Genomic DNA, 12101 nt, shown 5'->3' on the forward strand with positions numbered 1-12101 from the left:
ACTGATCATCAGTGATGGATACAACATAACATACAGTCAGAATGCATTTCAACATTTAGGAAACATTTCATGTTGGAATTAAGGATGATGTGCTGTACATCCAAACAGAGTTTCTTTCATCATCCTTTCTCTCAATATCTGAGAAGGAAAATATTTTTTCAGCTCAAGATCTGAAAAAAGAAAAGATTCGAAAATTTCAGGGCCAAAAAAAGTACGAAGGCACAAGGCCTTATTAGCCCCTTGGTTAAGTTGTGCCCCTCTAGTTGTGATATAATGCTGTTGGACTGACACGCCAGTTGTGGTTTATTGATATGACCGAGAATACCTGGTAATTTAATATGATAAGATGAAGATAGCCGTGGTGGTTTAATGCTCCATTACTGAGTTACCAGTGGTGGTTTAATGCTATTCAGACCTCTGGTAGCGTATACGGTGCTGCGTTTGAGCCTGGGGAGTAACTGCTGGAATCTGTTTATCCGGGTTCTTCCCGACATCTTTGTTCTTTGTTCCTTTCACACTTCTTTCTAATTTTTTCACAATTCTCTTTTTTTTGTATACCTTGTGGAGGTTCGTGTGAGAGCAAACACAATGCACAGCAAGGGGGGCATGAGACAAGAGGGGCGGGAGTGGGAAGGACAAAACAGTGGGGAACAGAGACATTAGGAGATCTGTGGAAGGGAGAGGGATGGGGCGGGGTACATGGGTCATAGAAGATGGACATTACAGGGATTTTCAGGAAGGAAAGCAGAGAATTTGAAGGAGGTGGGCTTGGGTGGATTATCGGGGGTAGAAAAGATCAAGGATTTGGATGGGGAATGATAGGTGGTGGTGAACAGCTGTTTTGAAGGCCTGGGGGGAAGAATGGGATTGAATAGAGTGAGGGAGTTTATTCCAAAGGCGGGAAAAAAAGAGGAACGAAAGAGAGAATGTGAGCAGTGATTGTGATTTTGGTAGTTTTACCAGAAGGAGGTTGTTGGCGGACCTTAAGCACCCTACAGAAATGTGGTGGGGACAAATTGCAGAGAGAGTGGGGGGGGCAAGGCTGGAGAGGAGACAGTAGAAGACAGAAAGACCACCATCCAGCCTGCGGTGAGAGAGTGAGAGGCCCAAAGAATCAGCCTCATTGCGAGAGATGCCAATGATCCGAAATGCCTTGGTTTCCACAGCGTGAAGCCGAGAAAGGTGGGAGGCAGGAGCACCAACCCAGAGGGGAGAGCAGTACTCCATCAGGCTATGGACAAAAGCTCCATCAGGCTCCATCAAACTCTTTATTCATTCTTATCCTTGCTTTTCCTTCTCTTTCATCTCATTTACTCTCTATTCCTCTCTTTCGTTCGTTATCTTTGTCTCTCTGGAGAAGTTAATTCTTGCAGAAAGTTTTCTGTTAGGCTCACTTGGCTGTGCCTGAATGGGTTTGAAGGTTGTGGAGTCGCGGCTGAAACCCGAATCCTATCCAGGTTCCACCTGATGACTCCATCTTTGCTTTTTACTTCTTCAGGTTTCTTCTTGGTTTTCTTTTTGATAATAATGAGGTGCTGGGTGGGGCTTTAAACTACAACAGTGTGTAGTTTGCTCTCTTCAGTTACAAATATAAAAGTTGATTTGGAAAAATTGTTTCTACATAATTTGTTATATCATCGAAATGTGGCATTATTGTTAGGAGTGAACACCTTTGCAGGCCACTGTACCTCCGCCAGGTTGAACAGTTTATGAACAGGCTGAACAGTTTGCCACCGAAAGGCTTGACCTGAATTTGGACCTGAACCAAAATCTAATCAGCTTGTTCTTGTCACCAAACCAACTCGTCCACCTAGTTTTGTCACAACTCATACACAACTAGAGATATCCTGTTATATATAGTTTTTGACTCCATCACTCAATGATGAAGAATCACTGAGAAAATTATAAAAACCTTCGTATTCAGATCCGGATTCGGATCATCACCAAAACTGAATGAATTTGTCCTTGTTACGCACCCAACCTGTCCACCAAATTTCGTCCGGATCCGTCCACAACCTTTTGAGATACCTTGCTCACAGACAGACAAACAGAGAGAGGGGTGAAAACATAATCTTCATCCACCTTTGGTGGCAGAGGTAATCATTAGCGTTTCAATTTCATCCTTAACTTTTAAGCCGGCATGTTATGGAAAAACTTGTTTGCCACCTGGGGTCTGCTGCGACACCACTATTTATTTGTAAAAAAAAAATAACAAGTAAAGGTGACACAGAAGGCATTATTTCATCATAGCAACTTTAATGGCAACCCTTCAAACATGGTAAACCCAAATTATCTGGAATGAAAACATATTCAAACACGAAAGAAAAATATTCGATCTCTGCTCTTTGGAGACACAGTTTAAACTATGCTCTTTGGAGACAAAGTTTGAACAATGCTCTTTGGAGACATTTAGTTTGAACTATGCTCTTTGGAGACACAGTTTAAACTATGCTCTTTGGAGACACAGTTTAAACTATGCTCTTTGGAGACACAGTTTAAACTATGCTCTTTGGAGACACAGTTTAAACTATGCTCTTTGGAGACAGTTTAAACTATGCTCTTTGGAGACAAAGTTTGAACAATGCTCTTTGGAGACACAGTTTAAACTATGCTCTTTGGAGACAAAGTTTGAACAATGCTCTTTGGAGACATTCAGTTTGAACTATGCTCTTTGGAGACGTTTTTATGACATTTCTCACACACAAGTTGCGATTTCCTATCCCTTGTCCTTGGACACTTATAACGACGCTTGGCGGCCTCTCCCTGCTCAGTCGTGTTTCACTTATCTCATATCCTATAGAAATGAGACCATACTTGGCTCCTTTCTGAATAGCTTGTGGTTCAGCCAACCAGACCTTAATATGGTTGCTGATCAGCTGATTACCAAGCTCACTCAATAATGCTCGACATCTCCTGGAGTTGTTCGGGAGATATTCAGGAAACTTTACTGTGCACACAATCAGAGCAACAAGAGCAGCAACATCTATCATGTTTAAGAAGATAGCCATGGACCAGCACACGATCTTCCATTTACAGGTGTACAGTGTGACCAAATGGTCCAATTTATCAACTCCACCCTTTGTTTTATTGTAGTACAACATGATTTCAGGCTTGTGTTTGGGATTATCTTCTGCAGGGACATCCCTATCATGATGAAGGGTTGAGAGGCAGATGACACTTTTGTTTTTCTTTTGAACATGTGACACAATTGTGAGGTTTTCAATAAATCCAAATGTGGACAACTCCACTTCACAATGAGGAACCTTTTGCATTTGAGGAGGGGTGTCAGGTTTATTGCTTCTCAAAGTCCCTACCAGTGTGGTATTTTGCTACAGACGTTCAATTCTTCCAGTTTTGTACCAAGGGGATACGAGATCCTTTACCACCCTTGTACCTTGCTTCACCTCCTGGGCTCCATTCAGTGGTTCACTGAGGTACACATGGCCAGTCAGTGGATAGCTTCTCTCACTACTGCAGTTCCATCAAATGTTTGAAGAGCGTTTTAGAAAGCGAGCACGATCAAGATCAAATGTTCATCTTTGGGGGAAAAAAAAGGTGTTTCAGACTTGAAGTGTACTCAACAGAAAGCACAGCAGACCACCAAAAGCTGGTTTACTGACCATTTACTGACAAAAGGGGCAGTGACCTCTGAATGGTACTAACTGCTCATCTACAGTCATAGAAGGGCCAGGTATGTAATATTTAGGCAAGGCAGCAATAAACATGTCCGAAATGTCTCTGATGGTCGAAAGTTTATCATCTTCCCTCCGTGTGATTTGTGGATTTCGGTTGTCGAATCTCAGGTAGTGTAAGATTTGTTGAAACCTTTTTCGGTATATTGTTGCCCTGAACATAGGTCTGCCATTTCAAAGAGATCAAAGTTCATCGAGCTGCTCACGATCCTTCTTGAACACACCTGCGATAATCAATAGTCCCACAAATGATTTCAGCTCGACATAAGTGACAGGTTTCCAACTTTTTGTTCATTGCTCAGCATGAATTTCATTTTACCGAAAAGAAAGAAATCACTTCGTTTTGCTGGGTGTCTCGTGAAACCCCAGCAGCCAGTGAATATTGTTTCTAACTTTCATCACATATTACTCCAAAATAGATTCATGTAAAAATTGTTCATATTGTTAGTTGAATAGTGATAATACTATGGGATGATATCACAGAACGCGAAAGATGATGAAACATTAGATACACAATAATCAAAAGGAATACCACCTTGGGGGTCCCCACAGACCCCACGTGCCAACTTAAAGGTTAAAGGATATACCATAAGATCATTTACATCCAGATTATAGGATGGGAAAAGGCTGGAATAACGTCTCGTATGAAGGATAAAGTATGTCCCATAATGCTGCAGCGGTCCTTCCATTAAAACAAGGAAATGTCTCCGAATTCGATTCAACTTTTTGTCAAATGGATCCATAATTGAGAGATGCACCACCTCACAGCAACCAAATTTGCATGAGGTTTATCCTGAAGACTACTTTCTGGAAAATAAGAAAGTTTTGCAGACAAGTACTGTTTTCTCAGAACGGGAAGACTGGCTTATCCAGTTTAAAAGGGAAACGCCTTACAGAGACATTTATATATGAATCACCATGTTATGTTCATCCATCACTGGGTTTGAAAGACATGGAACATAGCCAAAAACATTTCAAACATTTCATTTTAAACAGGGATCCAGTAAAGTCTTGGAAGTATAATAATAAAATGTTGACTTGTGATGATGTACAGTGCAGTATTTGTAGTTTTATCGCATGTGGTCCATGTTGTTCATGTACTGTGATCACAGTTCCAAACTCACGGTAAACTTTGACAGCTCATTACTTCTGGCTGATAAGCCTGACGTGTCAGTTTGTATGAAAACTTCTGACGTTCTCGTGGTGGATTTACCATGGACACAAATGAAATCTGCGAAAACAATTTCCTAATTGATCTCTCTCTCTCTCACACTCACACACACACACACACACACACACACACACACACACACACACACACACACACACACACACACACACACACACACACACACACACACACACACACACACACACACACACACACACACACACACACACACAGTGTATAATGTGTTTTATATGCTCGTGTTAAGTAAAAATCCCGACACATTCATCTCGTGTTGGGTATGGAGCGGGCTGGGAGAGGCAGAATTTCCGTTTATTGCATCTACAAGTTGAGTCATAAGTCCCAGGACACGGTTTTAGCTGATTTCCAAGATTTGTTTACATCATGTAGTTATAGTTTACTCTTTTTTCAGATAATACAAATAATACATGAAACCAAAATGGTAGACACCATTCCATTTGCAGTGGAAGAGAGGCGGATAGCCGTGGTGTGGTACCACAAGAGGAGAAACACAAACAACACGATGAAACAGGTGCAAGTAATTTTTGAAGAGCATTTTGGAAAGCGAGCATGGTCATGATCAAATGTTCATCTTTGGGAAAAAAGAAAAAAAAGGTGTTTCAAACTTGAAGTGTACTCAACAAAAGGCACAGCAGACCACCAAAAATTCGGGATTTGTGAATTCAAAATATTAAAACATTCATTCTCAGATCTCCGAAAAAAAAATCATTACAGAAACTTTCTGCAGATTTGGGTGTTTCGTATTCATCGTTATGTCACACAATGAAAGAAGACCTTCACATGAAACTATGTAAATAGGGTTCGGTAAATAGTGAAGTTTTTTCGGTTAAGTTTCTTCCCATTTTCTCTGGCCATTTTCGATGCTGAATCTGAAAACGTTGGAATTTTTTTAACCTCTGATGACTTTTGACCCCTATAACTTGAATTTATTCAAAATGGCCACCAAAAAATGATATTTTTTATGAATTTCTGACCAACTGAGAGAAAATAAGGCTTGTAATATATCAATTTATCAGTTTTTCCGATCAGGAAATACGAAAATGACACTTATGCAACGATTTGATGATTTTTAAAACACAATTTTTGAAAACAGCACACTATTTTGCTAATATTGAACTGTTTTTGTCATTCTCAGATCAACATAAGACCGAGATCACACCAGTGCCGCCAACAAAAGTTAATTAATATTATCCTGCACGGATTCATCGGGTTTGATAGCATTCTTTATAGAGTTGTGTAGCTCGGTCAAACTGAATTTTTGAGTGCGGAATTTCCCTGCTCCATCCTTCACACGTCTTTGTTGGCATTTGTCTGGGGCTACAGTTAAGCATAAATATGTCACTTCCATATTGGCAGTACGAATAATCATGCCAGCTACGTCATTTTGACTCACTTTAAATTCAGAGAGACACTGAACTACACATGCCATGAGCTTTTCATTGATAGTCTTGCGAGCAGTTCTGACATTGATTCTTGGAAATTTTGTAGGCTGGTCTTCTTCCATCTCTTCGTCTCTACGCGAACCCCTGGTTGACAGCCTTGATGATGTTGGGGTATCTAATGACGGCATACTCATAGGTGGCAGTGAATCATCATAAGTTTGATCGGATACTACTGGGTCCGCTACAGGTTCATGCATTTCATTTTCAAAATCGAGTGACCTTGAGATGAGTTCGTGTTTTTGTTTCTCAGCTTCATTGAGTTTTTCCTCCGCTGAATTCTTCCTTGTTTCTTCTCACTTCTTCTTTTTCTTCCAGTCTCCAGGTACTGTGTTGGGACAGATCGCCACGTACTCCCCGTGACAATTATCTAAATAAAAGTTCTCATCATCCTGGATCATTTTCATACCATATTGGTCTTCCAAACTCTTCTGCTGATCTTGAGCTTTTGATTTAATATCATATACCTTCATTGTCATTCTATCATTAAATGATTTTGCCTTTTCACACCACGAATCTGTTTTCGGTTTACTTGTATTTCCTTCATATTTAGCCATCGTTAGGAAAGTATCATAGTCCAATTTGATTTGTTTTGCCACACTACGTAAATGTTTGGGATATACATTCTTTGAAATCCAATTATCACACACTTCTTCTGCTACCACATTAGTTGCATCATTCTTGGTAATTTGATTCTGTCCCTTTTCTACAGTCCTGCATAAATGAATCCTTCGACCTAGCAAGTATATTCCAGGGGGTAGTTTAGATTTTAGTTCATATTCAGGCACTTCTTTGTACGTTTCACCAAACAGTTCTTTCTGAGCGCTGCTCGTCATTTTTGAAACACTGCATCTTGGGCCGTCAGTCATGATTGATGATTCTGCAACGATAAAAAAGTATACTTCATTTTTATTGTGTTTAGTAAACAGTTTGGTTAGCATCTGAATCTGGAAAGACAAAATGGATAAGTAAAATATTCATAATCAGGATAGTTTTTGTCAAAAATCATTTTACATCACATTTTCCGCCCTAAATTACTTGATTTCGGTCCTATACAACATCCAATCAATTTGAAAATGTGATTAGCGTATTCCTTGACCTGAAAAACATATGAAATGATATATTACAAGCCTTATTAGTCACATTAGAGAAGGAAAACATGAAAAAGGTCAATTTTTGGACCCCATTTTGAATAAATTAAGGTTCCAGGGGTCAAAGGTCATCGGAGGTAAAAAAAAAAAATTCGACCGAGTTCGGATTCAGCATGGAAAACGGCCGTAGAAAATGCTATGCACAAACTTTCAATCATATTTACCCAATCCTAATACAAACCAAATGTCATTTCTGAACTGTCAGATGCAGATCATGGGGAAAAAGAAGAAGAAGAAAAAAAGAGAAAACAGTGCAAATAGATGGTTTCAACAGCTCATACCATATCCTGGGACTTATGACTCACCCTGCCTATCATGTTGTATATCCTTCATGAGTTCAACCAAATTCCACAATTAATCAGCCTTTTCACCACAACGTGAGCAGAAAATGCATGCTGTGTTACTTTGATGTTCTGGCCTGCAAGAAAATTTCGGCGGTAGTCAATGTCATTGTCCTTGAGGCATTACACCACTCCTTATAATCTCAGATTCCGAGCTTGCAAACTCCTTTCAAGCACTTCCAAGCAATTATATTTCCTTAATGACTTTGATCAACGAAATGGGTTGAGGCTGAATTGATACAGCAAAGAGGATTAGCCTTTACATGTGTGACATGTGTGTCAAAAGAACAAGGGTTTAGCAAGTTGTACAAGATAGAAATGTCAAGTTAATCAATGTACTGCATCAGTGACAATGCATATATTTAATACATGTATATGATATATAGTGCAGGATATATTTAATACATACATATGTAAATATCGCTGAAAACAGAGATGTTATCCAGGCTTTTTGTCTTGCACTTGTCTGGACAATCATAAGAATAACATAAATCAACTAGAAGGGCACTTGGTAGAACACATACCTCTGCCCCGTAATGCCTGATCCATGAGAATATATTGGGCCCAATACATTTTTGAAATATCATGCTATATATCGTTTTTGAGCCCTATCTGTCAATAGTGAAGAATCACTTTAAAAATTCTTGTAGTCAGATCCGGATTCGGATCTTCACCAAAATCGAATCAATTTGTCAGGGTCTGACTGTCAGGGTCTGATTTGGACTTCCGGTTCCGGTTTTGAGCGGCAAGAGGTCTCCTTCGGGGCTCCCTGCTGACATTCTCAAAGTTAAGTTCCGGTTGTTATTTGTCCCGTTTTAACTGTTTAATTTTCTCACCTACATGTTAATGTGTGTTCCTAGTTCGGTTTTGTTTCAAAAATCGTGCTATTTTGTGAGTATTTTTGTCGACGTTCTTACTTGGTGTTTGAGGCCTAGTCCTAGGTTTGAGGCCTACCGGTTCCACTCGGTGTTCGATCGTTTTTTTTGTTTGTTTGTTTGTTTTTTCTCCCCATTACCTTCAATTTCTATCCTCCCCATTACCTTCAATTTTCATCCTCCCCACTTTCCAAACATCCCCCATTCTCCCAACTAATCTCTTTCTTATCTCAAAAAAAAAAAAAAAAAAAAAAAAAAAAAAAAAAAAACCCAACAATAACAACAACACGCTCACCTTCTCCCGATTCTGCTACTTCTTCTTCCTCTTAACTTCCTCCTCGTCTTCCTCGATTTCTTTTTTTTTACACTTCCATGACCTAATCTGTTGAACTCTCTCATACATTAATATTAACAACAAAAACGATCTTATAATGCTTCATCTTCCTCTCTCACACATGTGGTACTCTTTACTGTTTCACAATGCACTTCTCTTCTGCTATTTTAACAGACTGCTCTCATTTCGACCTCTCCTTCATTCCTTGCCTAAAAAATCCAACTATTACAGCGCTTCTTCTCTCCATGCTCTGAATTCGCCTTCATTGCATCCATCAAGAATTGTGTTAAATCGCATCTCTGACCTAAAACTTTTAAAAACCACAGTTTGCCATGGATGCTCGCTTTCCATCAACCATTCTTTTTCACCAACTTCAGTGCCACCTCACCCCCCTCACCCCACACTCTCACTCTCAAAGCAACCATCCCACTCTTCTCACTCCAAGCCTCCCTCTCACCTCTTTCAAAAATTCCCCCTCACCTTTCTCCCACCTTTCATCCCCCTCACTCTTCCCTTCTCTAAGTTGCCCCCCCTCTCATCCACCAACCTGCCTCCCTCCACTGCCCTCTCACCTCCATCTCTTCACTCCACCTCCTCAAATCCTCAACTGCCATCTTCCTTGTCTCTTGTCCCCCCTCTCTCCCAGCACCACAGAGCCTTTTCTCCTCCTCATTCGGCCCCCTCCCTCGCTATTCTGCAATACCCCACACTCCTTCAGCAACCCTCCTTACCTCCCCCCCTCGTCCCTCGGCCTACCCTCCCCCGCCCCTCCACCTCCTGCACCCAAAGCCTCCTCCCCTACCTCTTCATTAAATGTGTGGACCTCAAATATCCGGGGCCTTCGCTCAAACCTTTCAGATCTTTCCATGCAGGTTGCCACTGACAAACCAGACATTATCTGCCTAACAGAAACTTTCCTCTCCCAAGACGTGTCTGACTCCCAAGTATCTCTCCCTGGTTACTCCCTCTTACGGTATGACAGACCTGAGCCTCGTCCTGGTGGAGGTGTTGCTCTCTTCATCAAAGACTCTATTCCTCACTCTCCCTGCACTGCTCTCACTCCCCCACACCCCCAGGAATACCTCTGGCTTCGGCTTCCCCTCACACTCCCACCTCATGTTTATATGTGTACTGTACCGTCCACCGAACAGTGATGACTCCATCTACACCTCACTCTCCGAAAACATGGACCATCTTCTATCTTCTCATCCAACCTCTCTCTTCCTCTTATGTGGCGACTTCAGATGTCATCACGCCAGTTGGCTAGGTGTGGGTACCTCTCTCACCTGCCATGGGACGTCAGCAAAAGCTTTCTGTGACTCATTGGGACTGACTCAATCGGTCAACTTCCCGACCCGGATCTCAACCAATGGTACTCCATCTCTTCTGGATCTGATTTTGACAAATTTCCCTGACAATATCTGCTGCTCTTCCTTCGCTCCAATTGGTTCTTCTGACCACGTCCTTGTTAAAGTGGACATCTCTCTGGCTGTCATCAGAGAACCACCTCACCGCCGTCGAGTCTGGCATTTCACTCAAGCCGACTGGCAGGGTCTCGAGCAGCCATCAAACTTACAGACTGGTCTCCCTATCACTACTTTCTCAAACATCAACTCATCCTGGGAATTCTTTCAAAGAAACTTGCTCTCCCTCATGCACAGATTTATCCCCTCTAGTGTTCAGTTGTCTTACCACTTCCTCCCGCCCTTGGTTTACTGAAGCTTGTGGCGAGGCAGTTGTCCTGAAACAACTTGCCTTTGCCTCATGGAAAGCAAACCCAACTGAGGAGCAATCTCAGTTCTTTCCACAAAGCTCGGAACAAGTGTGTATCTACCCTCAGGAGAGCCAGAAAACAACATCTTTCTCATCTCAAGTCTGAACTCTCAGACCTCTCTCCCTCCTCAAAAATCCTGGTGGCGTTTAATCAAATCTGTTTCTGGTGTATGTTCCCCCTCCATCCCCTCCCTTACCTCAAATGGTCGCACTGCTGATTCCACACGTGATAAAGCTGAATGTCTAAACTCGGTGTTTGCAGCTAAATCTTGTGTCCCAAACCCATCACTATCTCTACCCACTTTACCCAGTCGCACCCAACTGTCCCTGGACTCTGTATCCTTTTCTCCTGACAAGGTGGAGAGCTTGCTTTCAAACCTCGAGTCAGATTCTGCAACCGGTCCAGACGGCATCAGCCCACGTGTCCTCAAAGCCTGCTCTTCTGCTCTTGCTCACCCTCTCTCTGTTCTATTCACCCTCTCATTTTCCCAAGGTCATCTGCCATCTGCTTGGAAATCTGCTAACATCACTGCCCTGCATAAAAAAAGGTGCAAAAACAGATCCCTGTAACTACAGACCAATCAGCCTTCTCCCAATCATCAGCAAGGTTATGGAATCCATCATTGCTTCAGACATGGAAATCCTTCCTCTTCTCCAATGGCTTGATTTCCAATCATCAATTCTGGTTTCAGACCAGGTCACTCTACCCTGGATATGCTGCTACTGCTCTCCCATCAATGGATGGAGGTTCTCAATGCCAGACAGGAAATCCGAGCCGTATCCCTGGACATATCACGTGCTTTTGACACAGTCTGGCACCTGCCCTACTCACCAAACTCTCTTCCCATGGTATTCAGGCCATCTCCACTCATGGCTCGCAGACTTCCTCTCCTGTCGCAGTCAACGTGTGGCCCTAAATGGAGTTCTTTCATCCCCTCTTCCTGTGCAGGCTGGAGTTCCTCAAGGTAGCGTTCTGGGCCCTGTTCTTTTTCTGGTTTTCATCAATGATCTCTCGGACTCTCTGGAAAATCCTCTATTTCTCTTTGCCGATGACTCCACCCTCTGCCGTACCATCTGTCATCCCTCAGACCGGCAAGCAGCAGCTTCTTCGCTCACTGCAGATCTGGATAAAATCACAAACTGGTCCAACACGTGGAACATGTCTTTCAATCCACACAAATCTCACACTCTCACTATGTCTCTTCGAAAGGACCGTTTACAAAACCGGCGCATCCACTTGCTCAACAATCCTTTGGAAGAAGTCTTTTCTTTCAAGCTTCTGGAGT

At 42.0% G+C, this 12101-nt stretch overlaps 1 long non-coding RNA gene across 2 annotated transcripts in view; it reads right to left on the bottom strand.

Moving 5' to 3' along the window:
• Positions 1 to 4951: 4951 nt before the first annotated feature.
• The window catches only part of LOC147021841 (uncharacterized), an 81575-nt gene continuing 74425 nt past the window's right edge, over positions 4952 to 12101 (bottom strand). For both annotated transcript variants that reach the window (XR_015060962.1, XR_015060961.1), the window contains 2 exons: positions 7798 to 7910; positions 4952 to 7221 (listed from right to left, as the gene is read on the bottom strand). This is a non-coding gene — a long non-coding RNA (uncharacterized LOC147021841). The remainder of the gene's footprint in view (positions 7222 to 7797; positions 7911 to 12101) is intronic.

This window comes from Eptatretus burgeri, chromosome 8 (genome assembly GCF_056783735.1).
Source record: "Eptatretus burgeri isolate ZD-2024b chromosome 8, Ebu_testis_v1, whole genome shotgun sequence".
Classification (NCBI taxonomy): Eukaryota; Metazoa; Chordata; class Myxini; order Myxiniformes; family Myxinidae; genus Eptatretus; species Eptatretus burgeri.